The sequence below is a fragment of the Sinocyclocheilus grahami genome, unplaced genomic scaffold (genome assembly GCF_001515645.1).
Source record: "Sinocyclocheilus grahami isolate Dianchi unplaced genomic scaffold, SAMN03320097.WGS_v1.1 scaffold1543.1, whole genome shotgun sequence".
NCBI lineage: Eukaryota > Metazoa > Chordata > Actinopteri > Cypriniformes > Cyprinidae > Sinocyclocheilus > Sinocyclocheilus grahami.
The window spans coordinates 155,674-174,869 of NW_015506722.1; the positions used below are offsets into that span (position 1 = coordinate 155,674).

Genomic DNA, 19,196 nt, shown 5'->3' on the forward strand with positions numbered 1-19,196 from the left:
GAAAGTCCAGGAATGAATGACACTGATCAGTCCCCGTCTCTGTTTGCTGTTGTCCTCATTGTTTTGCTCCCGCTGCGAGATGGGAAGAGTTTCAAACACAAGCATCGCTCGTCTAACCCATTCTCAGTCGAAGGCTGTGGATTCAGCCCACATATCTGCACGTACTGTGTGCTTTCGCTAATGAACGGAGAGTATTCGCCTGCTCTTCATCCAGAAAGCCGTAGTGAAACATCCCGGAGCAGTAACACCCTCCTATCAAACACACAACACGCGTGAGATATTTGGAAACGCCGCGCATGCGCAGAAATCAATTCACAAGAGAGAAGCATCAGCACCACTGAGCTGAGCGCGAGAGTCTTATCCTATTAAATTGATTTAGAGCCTTACTATAATAAACTTCAATTGCTTTGGTTTGCAGCATTTACATTAGTTTCGAATAACTTGTAAATAAATAAACAAGTAAATAAATATTCCATCCAGTTCCATTCTGTAATTTGATTGGTATGTAAATATCACCTCAGCATGGAAGCCCGTTTTCGCCTTTATATAAAATATAAATAAATAAATGTAATTGCGACTCTTTTTTTGCAATTCTGAGTTTATATCTCACAATTCGAACTTTGTTTCCCCAATTCTGAGAATAAAAAAGTTAGTATTGCAAAATATAAAATCAGAATTTTGACTTTTCTTCTCTCAATTTTGAGTTATATACCATAGGCTATAGGCTATATCTCGCAATTCTTTTTAATATTTTTTTTATAAACTGCAGTTGCTTGGTTTGAAGCATTTATATTAGTTTTGAACAACTTGTAAATAAATAAATATTAAGATCTATAATGTAATTTCATTGGTATGTAAATATCACCCATTTTCGCCTGAATAAAACAAAATAAAACACAATTTAAAAACAAACAAACAAATAAAATGTAATTGCGACTTTTTTTCTTGTAATTCTGAGTTTATATCTCACAATTCGTACTTTGTTTCCCCAATTCTGAGAGTAAAAAAAGTCAGTATTGCAAAACATAAAATCAGAATTCTGAGTTTACATCCCTTATAGGCTATATGTCGCAATTCTTTTTATTCAAGACTTTTTTCCCCTCAGAATTCTGTTCACATCTTTCAATTGTTTTTTTCTCTCTTTCCTGCCACAGAAGAAAAAAAAGCTTTCTTCTAGCAACTCCGACTTTATATTTCACAATTCAGACTTTTATTCTCAGAATTGCAAGAAAAAAAGTCTTGTTGTTGTTTGTTTGCTTTTCCCCCCTAATAATAATCTGCTTTGAAGGAAGTGTAGATGATGAATTTGATTTTTGCACCCTGCGGTGAGTTGTGCTTTTTGCATGTGGATATCTGAAAATCCCCACCGAGGAGCAGCTGGGGCAAAACCTGTTCAGTGCATGTGTGAATCTGCATGAGTCAAACACAGGAACAAGAGCGAGAGATCATTTGTACCCCAGTGTAGTCACTCCACTCCTGTTCCACCCCGCTGACCTCAAGCTGTTGACCCTTGACCGTCAACCCCACTGGGAGGACAACTGCTGTTTTCAGGGATCAACACGAGCTCTGACCTTATCAGTGCTGCATTCTGCTGTGGATACAAATAGTGAGATGGAATAGATGTCAATCTGAAAAGTATACAATTAAAAACAAAAACAAAATATTTCACAAAATTATAATCACAATAGATTGCAAAAAATGGTTTGTAACTGATTTCAGGTGTGTTAGGGTAGTTTCTAAGGACATTTTTAAAATGCAAATAATACAATTAAATAAATAATACAATAAAAAATAAAAATACAAAATGCATGATATTCTTAGCAATATTAATAAATTTTAATGTCCAATTTGTAAATGTGTAGTCACCTTTGAATGAAAAACAAGTCTGATGAATACTATAAGATGTGTCTCGTTTTCTTTTTCAGAGTTCCTGTTGTATAAATAATTATATTTTATTTTATTAATTTTTTTAAGAAAGACTTTTTCATCACTGCTGATAAATATCAAGTAGGAAACAGTCATGATGGGCAGTGCCACAGTCTGGAACACTCCGGCTCCAAACTAGCACCTGCTTGATTTAGACCAGCACAAAAACACACTGGGATCAATTGTATTAAAATAATAAATAGCACCAAACATATGTTTTATGCTGATTAAAAGAACATTTCAGATGGAAACTGATTGAAGTCTTGACTTGGCATTGTTATTCCTATGTTTGTTTTGTTCTTCATCCTCTCTTTTTGATTACAAAAACTGGTATTTGACATTTTCATGTTTCATGTCAGGCCTGTGTTTGAACTGCAATGCTTTTAAACAAACAATAATATCAACAATGATCTGATATAGACAAAACATTATTACAAACACCTCTGGTTTTTCCATAACATAATTCCACAAATCGGTTAAAGGAGTAGTTCACCCAAAAATGAAAATCTGCCTAAAATGTACTCAACCCCAGGGACATCCTGCATGTTTGTAAGTAAGCCGGAAGCAACAGTTTGCAAAAGAAGCAAAAGTTAAAAACTTCATAATGATGGATTTGTTTGTGTTATAAACATGCAGCTTTTCACTTTGCAAGACATTAATAGATTGACTAGAGTTTTGTGGATTGCTTATGGATTATTGTCTTGTTTCTGTTACATTCTTATCAGCTGTTTGAACTCTCATTCTGACGGCACCCATTCACTGCAGAGAATCCACAGAATACTGAACAGCTGCATTAATTAAACTGATAAAACAAGTGTCTTAGTTCTGGCATAAAGACTCCATATGTTTATATATTAGAAATTTGCCATGTTTATTAGTAAAATACTGCTTGTCTAATGAGTGATTTTGTTATATTTTCCATGCAGCCCAACTCAATAAAGTTTTCAGGGCAAAACATTTTAATCTGAAACATCGCCATCCAATTTGTGATAGAAAACGCATTATGAGAACTTGTTTACTTTTCATCCACAACTTATCAAAAAAATATATATCACTGACTTTTACAATCAAATTTGGATTGAGGCCCATGATGCACAGAGCATACAGAGAGAGAGTGAAATAACAGAACTTGAAGACATTTTATTCATGTACGTCTTTCGGCCAGACATGAATTTGTTCCCTAAAATGCTGTTAACACTTCAGACAGTGAGGCAAAAAAGAAGCTGATTATTTTCAGATGGAACTCATCATGCGTCATTGTAGATGAGATTGGCATATGTTTGCGTGTGAGGGAGAAATAGAGACGAGATTGAAAGAGAGAGACATAATAACAGAATATTTTCCATCTGTGCATCCTGTTTAGTCCCTTTGAATCGCTGATGAAAAGATAAATCGCACCTCTCTTTCCTTCCAATTCCCTTCACTCTCACTCTCCCCTCTCCTTCTTCTTTTCCCATGCAGTTCCCTATTAAAGTGCCGATGCCTGATAAGGAGTATTGTGCGGTTCCTCCCCGTTTTCTCCGCTGACCGGAAGCTACTCTGGCACCTATTGACTTTTCCCATCATTTCCCTCTTCATCTTGTCTCTCCCTGCTTCCTCCACTGACCGGAAGCTTAAATGGCTCCCCATTGACTTTTCCCTTCGTTTCCCTTTTCATCTCATTCTCACACAAGACCTGCCAGGGCCTAGATGTCCACATAGCTAAAACAGCAAAGAAAAGTCCCATTCTGGGAGTAAAAATTCAATGTATAATCTTTCACACTAAAGTTGAATTTAAGGGGGAATTAAAGTTCACATAAAATGCGTACTTGCGTTTAAAAAAGCAAGACGAAGCATAAAGAAATGGCATAAGAGGCCATTCACATGGAATGCAGTGCTTTTTTTAATCATTTTTTAAAAGCACACGGCCACCATATTTAAACACTGCACCTTGCAACGTAGCACTCAAATGCAAAAATACGATAATTCGTATTTATTTCATGTTTTGGCAAATTGGTTGATAATTTGTACAAATTTGTGCATAATGTTTGGCTTTTCATACGATTTGCTTATGTCATACTGACAGTTAGGTTTAGGGCTGTAGATTTTATGCTGTTTTTTTTTTTAAATCACACTTTTCTGTACAAATTCACACAAAATTACCACCTCATAAGTAGCGCACGACACTGTACTGTAAAAACATGTCGCTCAAGTTAAAGCAAGTTTTCTCATAGCAATTTGTAACAATTTTACATTTTAGTGAATTATTTGTATGAATTCGTACAATCTTCGTACGTTTTTATATGATCTGCTTTTGCCCCACTGATGTTCTGTACAAATCACATTGTGCAAATTCATACAAAATTACCACCTTGTTAAAACAGTGCATGACACTGCATTCTGAAAACACGTTGCTTAAGTTAAAATACATTTTCTCATAGCAATTTGTAACTATTTTATGTTTTGGTGTATGAATTCTTAGTCTCAAATACAAAAACAAAAAATCATATTGCACAAATGTATATGCAATCACCATCTTGTAAAATAGCTACGTTTTCTCATGAGATTGTATTGATACAAATTTTTTCAAAATGACGCATTCCACTGACCTACGTTTCACAAAAACTTACTTCAGTGTAAACCGGTCCCAAGAAGCCATTCACATTAATTTTTCATTCCATTGCGCTGCTTTCCCATTGTTTTTTTAGATAATAATGCACTAGAAAGATGTTTTTGTTGCACTCATGCCTTGTGTCTTTTGCGTCTTAACACATCATTCAAAAACATGGCGCTCAAGTTAAGTTCAACATTTAAAAAAAACACTATTTTTTTCCATTCTACACCAGTCAAACACATCTTCATAACCAAATTAAAAGCAGCAGCTTAATGCAAAAACACGTTTTGTCTGAACCAACCCTAAGAGGTCAACAAATGTTATCATTTTCTTGCCATCTCACATCTTTGGTAAATGTGTTATTTATATCCTGAAGTCATTAAGTCGGTGACACACACCATGGTTGTTGACCACAAAACTTCAGGGGACAGCAGCTGTTTTGTGAAGTGAAAAATGATTCTCCTCACAAGCAAACAAATCAGTCGACTGTTTCTGCTTTAGGAGAAGAAAACAAATTCTTATGTTTTTTTTGATGATGTACTAAAAATTAACTTTGTTTTGTTCAAAGTGGAGCTGGACATTCTTGGTGACGATAGAGAAGCATTTCCTCAGCCTCCTTTGCATGCAAAGAAAAAAGCTACATTTCAGGAAATAAGGGAGTGAGTAAGCTGGTTTCCCATCGCTTTGCTATTTCTGTCACGGAGAGAGATGTTTTGGAGTGCATCATATCATTATCCTGAAGCTTTTCCTTTCTCTGATTTAGACACAGAACAGGATATGGCACAATACATCCGCTGGAAGATGAATTCATGAGGGAAACATATGTGACTGGTCAACGGACTCTTATTGGAGAAGCATTAGACTGGCACCAACAAATTCAGTGAAGTTCAAGCTGCAGTGTCAATGTGTAGCCATGCTTATCTCCACAGAGACACACTAATGGCGTCTATTTATTTCCAAAAATAATGGCAGAGCTGGCTTTGTTCTGGTCAAGTGGTACCATGATAAATGGATGTAGTGTTGTTAGAGAAGGAAAAATCATTAGAAGCAGGAATGGTGTATACTTAAGCTTAGCTATGTGGCCTACTTTCTCTGAAAGAACAAACGTCCTCAATTTTTTCCACAACTGTTTACATTCAATAAATAACGACTTATAATTACTATGATGAAAATATGAATTCACTGCAGTCTAAAAAAAGAAAACAAGTTAAAAACAAATCAGCCAGTCACAGTGACTTGTTAATGTTTCGACAGAACTTTACTAACCACTTGTGCTACTTGAAACTGCATACTTATCACATAAAGAAACCATATTGCTGAACAATTAAGACAGGTCAGTGTGCATAATCATTAATAAACTCCTTGCAGTTAGAATTGGTGGCTTTGAATTCTCTCTTGGAGCTCTATAAAGCCACATTCCCTCTTAATATAGAAGCAAACACATAAATAGTAACACCAAATATAGTAGTATAAGAAAGTAAAACAAATGCACGAGAAACAAACTCTTTGTGCCTTAAGTGCTATGAGTTCTTAAAGGGGTCTTAATCGAGCAAGAATACACTGAAGAATCAATCAGGTTAAGGCAAAAGCTACCTCGAGGTGTTTCATTTATGAATATTAACTAAAACACAAGACAGGAGAATAATGGTCTGTGGGGAATGGCCTGGAAATAATGAAGAGCTCAATGTCTGATTAATATTAATGGTGTGTTAAATAAGTGGAAGCACAAGACGTCTCAAGTGTGACTGATGTCCTCGTGTGGCTCAGTAAGGCTAAGGCTGATTTATAAAGCAGTCAGACTAATGAACACTAAAAGCAACGTTCTGCATCACACTGATCACTATATCTTTCCGCTTTAAGCTGCAGAACGAACCGTTATGCTTCATAACTGAACCGATCTGGAGACTAATACAGTCAGGTCTTTGGAGCAGCCGGAATGAAAAACTGCTTTTAATTTACTGTGAACAACCCTACTTTGACACAAATTATATTTGACATAATTTTTTGTAAAATATAATTACATAAATAAAAAAAGCATTTTTATTGTTGCTTGAAAAATTGGCAAGAGTTCATTTGAATTTGACTTTAAAAACAAAATTAATAATATAAACAATAAAAACAGTTTTACCAAAATAATAAATAAAAATTAAATCAATAAATTACACTAAACAGCAGGGCTATAGATTTGGTCTTCAAACGGTAGATTCCTTTACACCAACAACTGCATAACATCTAGGGGACTGGAGAGGGTCAAAGAGCTGAACCAGCGCAGAATGAGACACATTGTCCTGAAATAAAAGAGATATTTTATTTAAATGTAGAAATGTGAAAGTCTGAAATCCAGATGCACTGGTGTAGCTTTCAATATCAATTTATAAAAAAAATGTATTCAGTATTTAAGGCATAAATCTTCATTCATGTGAGGCTTTCGCAAGTGGTTTCTCTGTGATTCACTAAAAAGAACTGACTCATAAGAATCAATTGTTCAGGAATGGACTACACTGTTCATATGCTGTCTGTTTTTGACTCACTAAAAATAACTAACTCATGAGAGCCATTTGTCAGGCATTGGCACACTGGTCATGCTTCATATTTCTGATTCACTAACAAGAACTAATTCAAAAGAATCATTTGTTCGGGAATCAGACTACACTGTTCGCGCTCTACGTTTCTGATTCCTTGAAAAGAACATAATCATAAGAGTCATTCATTCAAGAATCAATCTACCTGGTCACTTTGTATGGTTCTGATTCACTAAAAACAATCGGATAATAAGTTCAGTATATATACACACACACACACACACACACAGGATATATTATTTTAGATGAACCGTAATTTAAATTAAATTTCCAGCATATCCATAAGTAAAAAAAGTATATTGGACCTGATCAAAATAATCAGCTTAACTGAGCACAGCTTGTTTCAATCCAAAATCCATATTACAGCTTTCCATAATCACTGATCAAAGCACGTTAATATACTTGGCAGCACACCCAGGGTACCGTGTTATGAAATGGTTTATACATAACAAAACCCTCCACAGGGCAAATTGTAAAGCGGACTCTTCGATGTGGTTAGCGGAGTTCACAGAGTCGTCACTGAGAAACCTTATCATGTTGCCAAGCCCTTTAATGTCAGACATACACAAATCATAGACCTCTGTAGAAAAAAAACATAGATCTGACATTGGGGAGGTTTTACTTGCTTTACATTACATGACTGAGAAGTAACCCCTGTAAGATCATGTGGAAATTGATCCCACAGAAACTTGCTGTCACTGTTTTGTGGGTATAAACAAAATTATTTTGTCATGCCCTAAATTTTGAGTCTAACGTTCTTCACAGATGGCTTAGTCTGACACTCCTGACTGTCGTCGCGAGGAGGTTTACATTCAAAGCCTGGTGGGCAAGAAGGAAATGGACGTGTAACTTAAAACCTCTGAACTCCTGTAAGTTGGAAACCAGTTTTTGGACTGTTTTGGATCTGCTATACGTGGCTAAAGTCTGTTGGTATATATGCTGTGAGAATAAGTTGTTGACTTGGGAAATCTGTGTTGTGGTACTGAAGTAAAGCCTGAAACAAAAGCCCCTCACAGTTCTCTAATTATATGAGGATTATATATCTTTACAAGCACAAATCTATGGGGTAAATGTACATTTGAGGGTAAAATGTAGTGTTACTGTTATCTGTTCTGACAATTGGTTTCTTACCTGCTCTTTCAAGTAACAAAGTCGGTCGAGGAGGATGAGACCCTCTATACACGGAGCCAAAATGACTTTCAACTGTGGAAGATGAAAACCAGCATGAGGCAGATATAGAGTTAGTGATCAAAAATAAATGGCACGTTTCTCTGTCATGCTCACCATGTTAAAAGCCACCATCTCATTCATTCTGGGAATGTAGTGTTTATGATAGCTCTGAATGTCACCGTCAGATAGCTGTAGACAACAAGAGATATGAAAAAAATAGATTTTAAAGAAATAAAGGAATAAGATTATGTTCTATTCACCAACCAGGATCTAAAACACGAATACATTTCTGTAGACTAATAAAAATTGAGTGTATATAACATTTTTATAAAAGTTTTAGATTTAAAAAAATAGTATTTTATAGTAAATAAATAAAATATATTAAAGTAAATATTTATATAAAATACATATTTTATATATATTTAGATAATATGTACTTTAGACTAGTAAAAATGTAATTCACTCACAAATAAACATATATTGCAAAATAAAAAGCTATTAAAATATTAGAAATATTTTATACATGAATGTCATATTATATATTAATAAAACATATTTTGTACTGTTTAACAGCATTATAACAATTATTGTTATCATTACTGTTGTTTTACTAATATTATATTGCAAAATAAAAATAAAAGCGTTTTAATTTCAAAAACAAGATTTTATATTAAATGAAAAATATATTACAAATAAATATATTTAATATATTAAAATACATCTATTACATAATCTGCACTTTTGACTAGTAACACACACACACACACACAAAAACAAACATATATTAGCAAAATATTACCAAATCATCATATTAAAATGATTTCTAAAATATCACGAGCTTTGTTATTACAGGACTCAAATAAACTAATCAATATTAAAAGTAATTTAAATTATTAAAAATTTAAATATGATATAATATATTTATATAAAATATATACAGTATATTTTGTTCTACAGATTGCTGCAGATTTGCCCTTTTTCTGTTCCCATATTTCCCTAAGTGTCAAACATATTTGACTCTGTTCATCTCATTAGCTTCATTGTGGTGTAATTCAGATGCATGTGGGCTGACTTAAAAAAGCATTAAATGTAATGTGAGAACTTTTGGTTATTACTTTGGTGTCATCCAGATCCAGCTTCCTAAGTGTTTGTCTGACATAGTCCACAAACGACAAGGCTTTGGAGTACACCTTCCCAACACGTTTCTCACTGTCAATAGAACATAAAATACCCATTAAATACTTCAAAAATGTATCATAACAAAAACAAACTAACACAACTGTTTTTAATGTAGTTTAAAAACTAAATGTACAGACAGTAAGTCACATGTAGAGGGTGAACTTTGTACTCCTTGTTGAATTGCCCATTACCGTAACCTGATGGTTTGGCTTTGACTCACAGAAGCGTATTAAACCTGAAAACAGGGCTTTAGGGTTTGAGTCACGAGCATCAGTCAGCACTGAATCAGATCTGCTCTCTGCAGCCACGATCAAGTATCTCAATAAACATTTCTCATCCTCCACAAAAAGGAAGGAAGGACCAGAGGGAATATGGAGCCTCTTTATTCTCTCTTCTAGTTTACTAAAGCTCTCCAGCGACTAAAACAAAGACAGGCGGTTGTTTTCTGTCTAATGAGCAGATGATGTGGTGAGAGTGCTGTCCATGAGATATCTGATCCTGGTCTTTTTGAGAGGAACGGCGTCAGTGTGGGAGCTCAATATTTGTTATCGCGTGCGTTTCCGACTGAGAGTCACTCATCAGGGGGTCCGGGGTGTGTGTGTTTCCGCTTTTACAGACTGTTTTTCAAAGACAGGACTTTTTTGTTTTTTTAGTAAACTATAATTTACTGCAACTACTACAATTAGTAGTTTTTCCAGATATCTACATGTATCTAAAAGCCATAAAACAGCCTGAGCTACTGAACTACTAAAATGAATAGATCATGTGGCACAGTAACAAAACAAATCCAGCATGACACAAAATCTATTACGTACTTTATATGATGGTGCAATGGTGCATATGATGGACAGAACAAAAGATGCAGACTTAATGATTTTAAATTATATATACACACACACACACTTATAAATATTAAATATTTTTAAATAAAAAATAATCACATATAGCTAAAGAGAACAAGAGATATAGACTTAATGATTAACAATACACACACACACACAATACTAAAAAAAATCATTTTATGTACTAATTTAATGTATTTATATTGACAACAAATATACAGAAATATAAAAATACATAATTAATAAATATTACTAATTACTAATAAATTTATTAAATACACACACACACACACACACACACACACACATATATATATATAGATACATACTATTACTAAAATATATTAAATAAGAAATTACACTTTATATACTAATTCATTTATATTGAAAAAATACAAAAAATATAAATACGTATAATTAATGTATTTAAATGTCTATTTATATAATCTGTGCTGTAGATTAATAAAAGTGTAGTGTGTGTGTGTGTGTGTGTGTGTGTGTATATACTGTATATATATACATATATATATATGCACAGGGGAAGTCGTGGCCTAATGGTTAGAGTCGGACTCGTAACCCGAAGGTTGCGAGTTTGAGTCTCAGGTCCGGCAGGAATTGTAGGTGGGGGGAATGAATGTACAGCACTTTCTACCACCTTCAATACACCGACTGAGGTGCCCTTGAGCACCGAATTTTAAATACATATTTTACTTAAGTAGAATTTACTGCCAAACCTCCAATATTTGGTTATATGTTTCTTTAGGTCATGAAGATTTGCTGTGGCAACAATTAGTATAAATACCTTTCAGAGCAATCGTAGTGATCTCGTAAAATAACATGAAGAACCGCCCGATAAAAAAGTGACTCCATAGGCAGCTGTAACAGTGAAGAAACCCAGTTAACCACAATCCAAATTATTTTGTTTCATTTCAAAGCTGATTTTGCTTACTTATACAACACATGCTTACTTGGTTATGTTTGCTTACTTATTTACATTTTTAATTACTTCATTTGAAATGTTTGTACCATTTGTGGCAACTTTGAAAACAGATTATGTCATATTTTCCATGACAATTATGTCATCCAAACAATCAGACATGCAGAAGACAGAAAGAGTTTGTTCATGCTGACTGCTTCACCTCGGTACTTTCAATCATTTTTCAAAAAGGACAAATCAAATTAAAATACACAGTGCGTCTAATTGAATCAGATAAATATGCATAGGCGCATATGCTGTGCATTCTGGCATTCAAGCTTGACCAACACATTACAATCAGCTGTGCAAACAGACTCGGTCGCATGAGACTGCAGTCTTTATATGCAAATCCTGCAGGGGAAATGAGTTTTTAATCGAAAAATGAATATTGATATGATACATGACACAATCAAATACTCACCCCTCCTCCAGCAGACACTCTCTCCAGAGCCTGAGAGGGGAATAAAAAGCCAACATCAGCCAAATCTGCTGGAAACAAGCTTGTATTCAAAAAGTAGTGATAACTAAACACACATTTTCATGGTCTGATAGTCGCCCTTCAGTTTAATGGCATTATATTTTAAAAAATAACACCTAAAAGATTATTTATTTATAGTTAAAACCTGATGCAACATGCATCAGCTAATAAGCAAAGGATGTGGTTGAAGATGCGTGGGCGATGTGATGTTATTTGTGACGTGTGAAGCAGACTTACGAGACATGCTGACATCCTGGCATTCGACCACAGAAACACGCCTGAGCCTTCAGATACTGACTCATAGGGAAACCACACACACCATCAACACACCCTGAGCAACAAAACAACACAGATGAAAAACTACACAGCTTAAGTTTTAACATCAAATACTGTTCAAATGTTCGGGGTCAGAAAATCTTTTCAAAAGAAATTACACTTGTAGTCAGCAAGGATACATTAAAATTGATCAAAGATGATAGTAAAGACATTTATGTTATAAAAGATGTCTATTTCAAATAAATGTTATTCTTTTGAACTTTTTTTTCATTAAAGGATCTTGTTAAAAAAATGTTTTCCAACCGTTTTCAACATTGATAATAATAATAAATGTTTCTAGAGCAGAAATTCAGTATATTAGACTGATTTCTGAAGGAACTTGTGACACTGAAGACTAGAGTAATGATGCTGAAAATTCAGCTTTGCATCACAGGAATAAATTACATTTTAAAATATATTAAAATATAAAACTGCTATTTGAAATCGTAATATTTCACAATTTTACGTTTTTTTTATTGTATTTTAATCAAATAAAAGCACCCTTGGTGAGCATAAAAGACTTCTCAAAAACATTAAAAATCTTAACAACCCAAACTTTTTATTGCATTTTAAACTAAACACTTTGTGGATGAGAACCTGTTGAACACATGCCATTCAAACAAGACCCACACTGCAGTTCGAGGCCTATTCACGGTGCAGATAAACACTGTTTACTCCAGCTATCATGCTAATCTAAACCATGCCAAACTGAACAGGATCCAGAGTCCAGCACAGGCCTGAAAAATGTGTGTGTGATACAGCATGAGCTGTGCATAAAAAAATGCCTGAGAGAGGGACAGTGTACAAAACAATATCAGTGATTTCATTATAAAACGTTTGACTCATTGCGAGTGAACTTTAACACTGTCTTGAGGCGACCAGTTGCTGTGGGATGTTAAACTGAATAGTCTTCAGTTCACGTTTGATAATACAAAAATTTAAAACTGAAGTGTTTTTTTTCTGATGAAAATACAAATTGAATGCACTATGAATAAGCAACTGCTTAACTAATGATGTTGGTGGGCGGGACTTCCTGTTTTCTGTTTAAGTAGGTTGCATTGCCTGGGCTCTTCTGAATTGTGTCAGCAAATGCAGAGCCTGAAAAAAAGATCTCGTGGAAAAGTATTACGCTGTCAAAATGAAAAGATAAATTCTGCTCATTACAAATGAAATTCTATGCAAAATCTTGGTGTGAGTAGCACAAAAATGACACCGCATGCTGTAATCGTACAGGGGTTTTGAGACTAAAAGACACAAATGAAACTGCACTTGTTTCACTACATTTTGTTTCTTCTTCAGAACAAATGTGCTTGTAAAGTGAGCCGCTGAAGCCCTGAAAACACTGACATCCCGCTGAAAACGCCACATGTTGTACTGAATCTTCTTGAGTTTGTGAGATCAAACAGACAGTCTGTTGAAGGGAAGAGTGTTTGTGATGTCAGTCCAGCTTTTGCACACACTTCATGCGTTTTAGCTCTGTCCCTGCAGCAATCGAGGGTCTGTGATGTGATCACCAGGCTTTAAAAGACAATGAGATATTATTGTAGTCCTGCTGTGCTTCATAACACAGTAATTATGTGATCAAAATATCAGATTTTATAGGCACTCCAATCCTTTCTGCACTGTCTGCTCTAAGAGAACGTGTCTAAGAGGCACACAGAAACCACATGCTCTCTTAAAACTAACACCAAGTTAGAAAGTCCACCTAAAAATGAAAATTGTCATCATTTACTTATTCTCATGTTGTTCCAAACCTGCATTCTCTATGAACATAATCTGAAAAAAGTGTCAGTGCTTTTTGTCCACAAAATAAAAGTTAGTGGGGCCTAATGGGGTTGTTTTGGAGACTAGTAAACTTAAAATAATAATAATAATAATAATAATAAACAATTAATTAAGTAATTTATTTAATAAAAAACTATTTATTATTTATTATAAAACAATGTATTATTTATTATAAAATAACAATACAAATTTTTATTATTATGTTATAAAAATGTAATATTAACAATTTTATAATGAATAATACATTTATTATCATTGTTGTAGTTATTATATTTACTATATTACTAAATTATATTACATTATATATCGTATATTATATTGTTCCAATTATTATAATTGTTATGTGTTCATTTAATCCATTATTGAGTAATAATTAATATTATAATAATGTTTTTAGTAAAAAAAAATTGTAATAATGTATGTATATATATATATATATATATATAAATTACAATAATGATTAGGATATTATTAGAATGTAACAATTACATTATACTTATTGTATTATTATTATTATTATTATTATTATTAAATAATGTATTTATTTACTAAACAATCAAGAAAAATATTATAAAATAATAACATTTTAATAATAATAATAATAATACGTTATTGCTTTTACTATTATTATTATTTTATTTTTTTAACCATGTATTGGTACAGGGATGCACATTGCCGGAAAAAATATTATACAGAGAAATGCAATTCCACACAGCTTGACTTGTTTGAAGACTTGCTCAACTATTCTGATTGAGACTGATCTGTCCACATGAGTGTGTGTGTGTGTGTGTGTGTGTGTGTGTGTGTGTGTGTACAGACAGGAAGTGTTCTTACTCTGTCTGTCCAGATCAAACTCTTCAGAGAGCAGATGATAGCAGCAGCCCACACTGCAAACGGCGCGCAGCTCCTGTTTGGCCCTGAAAATCCTCAGAGTGCTGGGGGCCAAATCTCCACAGGTATGCAGCCCAACCAGAACTGCATCCTGGGTACCAGCCAGAGAAAAGAGAGAGGGAGAAAGAAAAAAAAATGGGGTAATTTAGTGAAATCAACACAGACCGTTTGCCATCTCTCATTGATCATAAATAATTTGCTATGGACACATCCAAGTCCCTCTCCATTCTTGAGCTCAATTTCACCTAATTAACATGATTAGAATAATCGCAGGCGTCTCGCTGAGCTGTAATAGCAATGGTACAACTTCAGCTCTATAATCAGAGCCAACAGCTGGACAACTATTGCAGCATAGTGCTATTATATGAGTTTAGTATACATCAATTATTTAATCCTGAGAGAATGTCATATGAAATTAATTCACAGTGCATTTACGAGAAAAAAAGTAATGCTTCAAATAGAATAGAAAATACATCTTCAGCACCCACTTAGTATTTTAAGCACGATATTATATAATGATATGATATTATAAAAAACAACAATGTAAAAAATGTGTTCATTAATTATAATGATAATTAGTATAATTGTAATTATAACAATAATACCAATAATGTTTATATATTAAAATATTAGTAGTAGTAGTAGTCATTAAAATTATTATTACAATTACATTTTAATAATAATAATAATAATAATACAGTAATTACTATTATTATTAATGTTGTTTTCATTGTTGCTATTTATTATCTCCCTTTGTTATTTATTTCACAATGAATAATAAATTATTATTATTATTATTATTATTATTACTACTACTACTATTGTTATTATTTTAACAAAATTTACTTAAACATTTTAAATTATTATTATAATTATTATTATTATTTAAAAATTAAATTACTGATTTTATAAAACCATACTGTTGTACATTTTGTACACACATTTTCTGCCTTGGTACTTTATTTTAGAATTAGAATTTTAGAATTATTATTTGAGAATTATTATTAGAATTATTAACATGTATTTATTTAAACATTACTTATTTTACATATTTGCACTATTTTTCTAAAAATAATTCTAAAATGTATTACTAATTATTTCATAGTGAATAAATAATAATTATTATTTTTAAACAATTAAATAATTGGTTTAATAAATTTAAATAATAATAAGAAGAAGATTAACAATTATTATTATTATTATTGTTATTCTTACTATTATTATTATTATTTATTTATTCTCCCTTGGACAAAACCATCATCCCTTCACCTCCAGCTCTGTGATCAGCATCTTGAGCTCAGTTTCTGCAGTGACATATGAGGTCAGAGGGGAAAACTGGCTGTCGTCTCTGATGTTCCTGCTTCCTTCTCGAGCTTTCCTCTCCAGATTCTCTCTCTTCCTCTTCCTTTCCTCCAGGCTCAGCTGGCTGGGGTGGACGCGGGGAGAGACATCCTCTATGACGTCCAGAGACAGCCTACTGAGGAAGCTGCATCCTGAATCTGAATCATTCAGGTCTAATGGACATTCTGCAGCATTATTTGAAGCAGATAAATCATTGGTGACTTGTTTTGATAAAGCACTGGTATCCGCTCGAGCCTCAAAGCTTTCCTTTTTCTCAGTAATAAAGTTTTTGATGCCATCACTGTTTTCAGTTTCTGCTGTGTTGTATACTCTCATCCTCAGTGTCCAAAGTTTGCTTCCTAGAGGCTTTGTTCGGTGTGTTCTGATAAGCTTTGGAGAACTTCTTCAGTTTCCTGTTTCTCTCCTGAGCTCCATGTGTGTCTGTGCTGGAGGAGTCGATCCCGAACACCTGTAGGTTAAACCGCACGGACAGATAGGAGCACAGGTAGCCTTTCCCTGAACCAACGTCTATCACCTGAGAAGCAGAAACAGATGATCAAAAAGACTCAATTCAGTTTGTTTTTAATGACATTTTTACCTGTTTGACTTGGCAGCATTTGGCCAAACTAGCCACAACCTCAGACATTGCCTGCACCTCATGGGCCTTCTTACAATTCATAAACTCATCCGGTGCAACTACTTTGTCTGATGACTCTCCTATGGGAATTACAGACAATGCATGAAATATGACCTTCTAATAACCTGAATGTGACATGCATAATAATCACAATAAAGATCCAGTGGAATGTAAATGTGATTTTCAGTGCTTCTGATAATCTGACTGCAGTTACCTGCTATAATGTCTCCAGTCCTCCATCTCAGATTCTGCATCAGATCTTCCAGCTGCATACAGACCCCCAGACCTGGTAAACAGTGGGCTTTCGCTACCCTCAGCAGGGCTGATATGTCCAACTTCTTTGAGACATTGCAGAAACCAAAAGTAGTGTTTTCCTTCTCTAAAAACTTATATAGATATATAGATATATATATATATATCTTAGTTTTTTTTTTTTTATGCAAATCAGATTGAGAGCATTGCCTTCTATCGCCCCCATGCGGTCTTGTGTGGAACTGAGAGCACACAACACTTCCTCTGGACTCACACACATGAACGTGCTGCAAACATCACGCGTGTAAAAGTCCACAGTGTGCGCATTTGAGATACTTAATGATATGGAGAGAAAGCGCTTAACTTCATCTATTTTTCTTTTTAAAGTGTCGATGGGTATCTCATTAAATGCCATTGTTCACGGGCACAGAAAAGTGAGAATATTTAGTGAGAGCAGCAGCTGTTGACAGTATTTAAGACATAAGTAGTCAAATCAGGATATGATTCCTCTGAGGGACCGACTGCGCGGCCATGTTGAGTGTACCAGTTGCGTTTTGTTGAATGGGCGAATCGAAAATGTTGCCCTCGTACAAATGGCGTTTATTTTGATTAGTAATGCCTTGCGACCCATCCTTACGTCATTATTGTGCGTCTTTACACGAGAAACAAACAACGGTTTTGTCCACATATTAGCAGATGTTAAGTTAACGTGAAACATGGCACCTTTAAAACAAAACGCAAAAACCAAAGGTCCGATTAAAGAAAGATACTTCAATAACACATTTGCACATGGTGGTTTAACACACAACGCCAAAACGAGAAGAAAATGGGTTCCAGAGAACAAAGTTTCTGATGGTAGTTTAAAAGAGGGTGAGTAGTTCACTTTAAACATAGCCACTTAAAAAACAATATTTAAGAAAATGTATTTTAGATGTAGAAAGTTCACAATGAATAAACAAATCTGACATAAGGGTCAATGAAAAATAAAGACGTCCGAGATGAGAAAAATCTGTGTAAAACGCACGTGCCTAGTTCTTAGATATGTATCGTTGCTTTAACCTTGGTTACATTTTTGAAAACGTTTATATCATGTTATACAAAAAAAAGTTAACTTGCGTATTTTTTTTATATAAATTGCCGTTATAGATCCAGAAAAAAAATGAGCGTCATGACATCGACCAATATATACAACAAATAGTTAACTAGGACTAAATGTAGAGTGTGTACTGTTTGAATCTCAACTCCCTCTCATTCTTTCTCAGGTCAGGGATTTGCCTTCAAAAGGATGGAGAAGATAAAACATGAATATAACAAACTTCTCAGAAAGGAGAGGAAGAAAATGCAACCATCACTAATCCAGTTAGAGGAGGAATATCCCGAGCATCTGAGGCATCTATACCTGGCTGAAAGAGAACGACTAGATGAAGAACAAGAAAAAAGAAGAAAAGATGTAAAGGGAGAGCAGTAGATGAAGAGACAGAGGCAGACAATGAACTAAACATGGTGTTGGATTCACCTTTCACTGAGAAACACATCTCAAACACAACGATTGACCAAACTACCGTCCCTGATTCAGCTAATGAACCAGCAGAGTCTGACAGGTACAGTAACAGCTAGTAGTAAAAAAAAATATATATATATATATATACACACAAAGCCACATTCCTGATTTGTGTCATCAGCTCCCATAAGACTCCATTCATCCGAAGGAAGCAGAAAATGTCGTCGTATCAGAAAACAAGGCAAGAATATGAAAGGATAATTGGGGAACGTGCAAGAAAACGAGAGGTGAGGAAATAAAAACTGGCAAATGTATACTCGGTGCGCAAATGCACTTCTTAAGCCCATCAGTATGATGGAATTGTTGTACAGTTTTCAATTTCCTAATGAATCTCCTTTGTGATGCCATTAAAGAAGACTTATGGCATGTAAACATACACATTTTAATCATCCTTTACATTCTTTGGCAAGTGACTGATGCATGCTTTATTATGTGTGTCTGTGTAGGAATTTTTGAAAGGCAAAGCTCAGCGAGAGGAGGCTCTGAAAAAATATAAGGAGAAGAAAATAGCCACATATCAGCTGTTGAAAAGAAAAACCAAGAAAGGTCAGCCCAACCTCAATCTGCATATGGAGATTTTGCTGCAAAAGATTCAAACTCCGTGCAAATAATTCAGTCTCAACCATAAAATGAGACTGTTTAAAGCATTTTAAAGTTAAAATAGACCA

The 19,196-nt window shown here is 34.2% G+C and overlaps 2 pseudogenes; one reads left to right on the plus strand and one right to left on the minus strand.

Annotated features, from left to right (window-relative positions):
• Positions 1–6,705: 6,705 nt before the first annotated feature.
• On the minus strand, positions 6,706–17,475 carry LOC107571052 (methyltransferase-like protein 25; annotated as a pseudogene).
• A 150-nt stretch (positions 17,476–17,625) lies between these two features.
• LOC107571050 (thyroid transcription factor 1-associated protein 26 homolog) lies at positions 17,626–19,194 on the plus strand (annotated as a pseudogene).
• The last annotated feature ends 2 nt before the right edge of the window (positions 19,195–19,196 follow it).